This window comes from Schistocerca americana, chromosome 2 (genome assembly GCF_021461395.2).
Source record: "Schistocerca americana isolate TAMUIC-IGC-003095 chromosome 2, iqSchAmer2.1, whole genome shotgun sequence".
NCBI classification, from domain to species: Eukaryota; Metazoa; Arthropoda; class Insecta; order Orthoptera; family Acrididae; genus Schistocerca; species Schistocerca americana.
In genome coordinates this window covers 547638509-547642291 of record NC_060120.1, presented here as the reverse complement: position 1 = coordinate 547642291, position 3783 = coordinate 547638509, and the positions used below count along the sequence as shown (strand labels likewise).

The window sequence follows — 3783 nt, the reverse complement described above, 5'->3', positions numbered from 1 at the left end:
AAGAACATACTTTATCTGTAAGAGAAATAAAATAGAAGCCCACTGAAGATGCTGCAACTGCAATGAAACATGTTTGGGCTAAAAAACAAATTTGTGTTTTACTAAAGACGGACCCTATCCAAAAAAAAATGTATTATGTTCTAGTGCTCAAGGTCTCGCCATCAACGAGACTCTAAACCTTATTTCTTTCACCTTCCGGCAGCAAATATTCTTTGACATGTTTACTTTTTCTAAAGCAAAGATTTTCAAACAGTTAGATATCAGCCTTACCCTGGTATTTTGATAGTTCTCGCTCTTTCTTTTTTTATTATGTCTTTTATAGACATATGAAAATGTTGATCTGTGTATCTCATAGTAAATCTCATACCACATATCTGTCGAACGCCATATCAAATAATCTATTTCCTATACTCTGCAATAATTTCAGTGCAGCCAATAGTATATTATCAACTCCAGGAAAGCAGTGTCAAATCAAATACCTCATGCTCTGCCAATCTTCTTGAATCGTAAATGAGACGCAACAGCAGACATGCAATAATAACTGATTGAAACTATCCTGATAGCTGTTAGTGGACATTAATACATGGTGTGCCGATCCTTCGCCTTTATGAAGACTTCAGCTTCACTGGGGACTCTTTAATTGAGATTTCTGAGTGCCTGTCGTAGAACTGCAGCCTATTTTTCCACAGGATTAAAAACAAGAGAAGGTAGTGACGTTAGCCGCTGCTCTCTGGAGCGAAGTCAACGTTCTGACTCATCCCAAAGATGTTTTGAAAGACATCATGTTTACGCCAGCGAATGTTAAACATTTATATGTTGTTGTTATTTCCTGTTATACACATTCGTAACGCTACTATGTAGTGCGAGCACACATGTCCATACATCGTACGCATATAACAGCAAATGAGAACGACATATAAATGTGTCAGCGTTTATAAAGTTGACAAGTCTTAAAGCCAAAACATCTGCACTTCATAATGACCTAAGGCCGAAATTTCATAGTGGAAATAAAAAGTTTAACAATCACTGGCAGAAACATGATGTCTTTCAAAAAATTTTACATGACTGTGAATCCCAGTTATGAAAAGGTAATTCATCCCAAAGGTGTTCCATTGGCCTCAAGTCGGGCCTTCTGGCAGGCTAATCCATTTCAAGAGCGTTAATATCCACAAATCAGTGCCTCTAAGATGCTGCTTTATGACAGGATACACTGTGATACTGATACAATCATCGACTCCAAACTGTTCCAATACTGCACGCAGTACACAATACTATAAAATGCGTTCATAGCTGCTTAAATACAAAAGTCATGGAATATCTCCTAACTTTTGCCCAGCATAGTACAGCAGCGCGACATGACTTGGACTCAACAAGTCGTTGTAAGTCCCCTGCAGAAATATTGAGCCATGCTGCGTCTATACCCGTCCATAATTGCGAAGGTGTTGCTGTTGCGGGATTTTGTGCACGAACTGACCTCTCGATTATGTGCCGCACATGTTCGATTGGATTCATATCAGGTAATGAGGTCCCAAAATGGCTGAAAATGGTCTCGCAGTAGCCGTACATAACCACTTCCAGTCAATGATCGGCTCAGTTGGCTACACACCATTATGCAGTCAGTATCAAGTTGCACAGTGCATTGTTGTCAACGTGGGTCCGTGGTTTCGTAGGGTCTGCCCCTCCCTCGAATCCTGCCATCAGCTCGTACCAACTGATGTCGGGTCTCATCTGACCAGGCTACTGTTTTCCAGTCGTCTAAGATTCAATAAATAAGGTCTCGAGTGCAGGAGAGGCGCTACAGGCGATGTCGTGCTGTTAGCAAAGGCACTCGCGTCGGTCGTCTGCTGCCACAGCCTACTAACGCCAAATTTCTCCTAGCGAGATACGTTTGTCGTACGCCCCACATTGATTTCTGCAGTTACTTCACACAGCATTGCTTCTCTGTTAGCACTGACATCTCTACAGATATTTTGCTGTTCTCGGTCGTCAAGTGAAGGCCGTCGGGCACTGCGTTGTCCATGGTGGCTCGGCACACTCGTGGCACTGTGGATCTCGGAATATTGAATTCCCTAACGATTTCCGTGCAACGGCCTTGCCACAGTGGATACACCGGTTCCCGTGAGATCACCGAAGTTAAGCGCTGTTGGGCGTGGCCGGCACTTGGATGGGTGACCATCCAGCCGCCATGCGCTGTTGCCATTTTTCGGGGTGCACTCAGCCCCGTGATGCCAATTGAGGAGCTACTCGACTGAATAGTAGCGGCTTCGGTCAAGAATACCATCATAGCGACCGGGAGAGCGGTGTGCTGACCCAACGCCCCTCGTAATCACATCCTCCTCTGAGGATGACACGGCGGTCGGATGGTCCCGGTAAGCCACTCGTGGCCTGAAGACGGAGTGCTTTTTAACGATTTCCGAAATGGAATGTCCCATGCGACTAGGTCTAACTACCATTCCAGATTCAAAGACTGTAAATTCCCGTCGTTCGGTCATAACCACGTCGCAAACCTTTACACATGAATCACCTGAGAACAAATTACACCTCCACCAACGCCCTGCCCTTTTATACCTTATGTGCGCGGTACTACCGCTACCTGTATAAGTGCATAGCGCTATCCCGCCACATCACTGTAGTTCTGTGCACTCTGTAACCAATTCTTTGTTCACAGTATGGATGGGAGCGAAACTTAGCGGACTGTAACTCGCTCCTAGATTCCTCGCTTAATACTACATCTACATTTATACTCCACGAGCCACCCATCGGTGTGTAGCGGAGGGCACTTTACGTGCCACTGCATTACCTCCCTTTCTCGTTCCAGTCGCGTATGGTTCGCGGGAAGAACGACTGCCGCAAAGCCTCTCTCTAATTTTGCATTCGTGATCTCCTCGGGAGGTATAAGTAGGGGGAAGCAATATATTCGATACCTCATCCAGAAACGCACCCTCTCGAAACCTGGACAGCAAGCTACACCGCGATGCAGAGCGCCTCTCTTGTAAAGTCTGCCACTTGAGTTTGCTAAACATCTACTTAACGCTATCACGCTTACCAGATAACCCTGTGACGAAACGCGCCGCTGTTCTTTGGATCTTCTCTATCTCCTCTGTCAACCCGACCTGGTACGGATCCCACACTGTTGAGCAATACTCAAGTATAGGTCGAACGAGTGTTTTGTAAGCCACCTCCTTTGTTGATGGACTACATTTTCTAAGGACACTCCCAACGAATCTCAACCTGGCACCCGCCTTACTAACAATTAATTTTACATGTTTGATCATTCCACTTCAAATCGTTCCGTACACATACTCCCAGATATTTTACAGAAGTAACTGCTACCAGTGTTTGTTCCGCTATCATATAATCATATAATAAAGGATCCTTCTTTCTATATATTGGGAATACATTACATTTGTCTATGTTAATGGTCAGTTTCCACTCCCTGCACCAAGTGCCTATCCGCTGCAGATCTTCCTGCATTTCGCTACAATTTTCTAATGCTGCAACTTCTCTTTATACTACAGCATCATCCGCGAAAAGCCGCATGGAACTTCCGACATTATCTACTAGGTCATTTATATATATTGTGAAAAGCAATGGTCCCGTAACACTCCCCTGTGGCACGCCAGAGGTTACTTTAACGTCTGTAGACGTCTCTTCATTGAGACACAACATGCTGTGTTCTGTTTGCTAAAAACTCTTCAATCCTGCCACACAGCTGGTCTGATATTCCGTAGACTCTTACTTTGTTTACCAGGCGACAGTGCGGAACTGTATCGAACGCCTTCC

The 3783-nt window shown here is 44.6% G+C and overlaps 1 pseudogene; it reads left to right on the top strand.

Annotated features, from left to right (window-relative positions):
- The first annotated feature begins 2082 nt into the window (after positions 1 to 2082).
- Positions 2083 to 2199, top strand: LOC124597130 (annotated as a pseudogene).
- The last annotated feature ends 1584 nt before the right edge of the window (positions 2200 to 3783 follow it).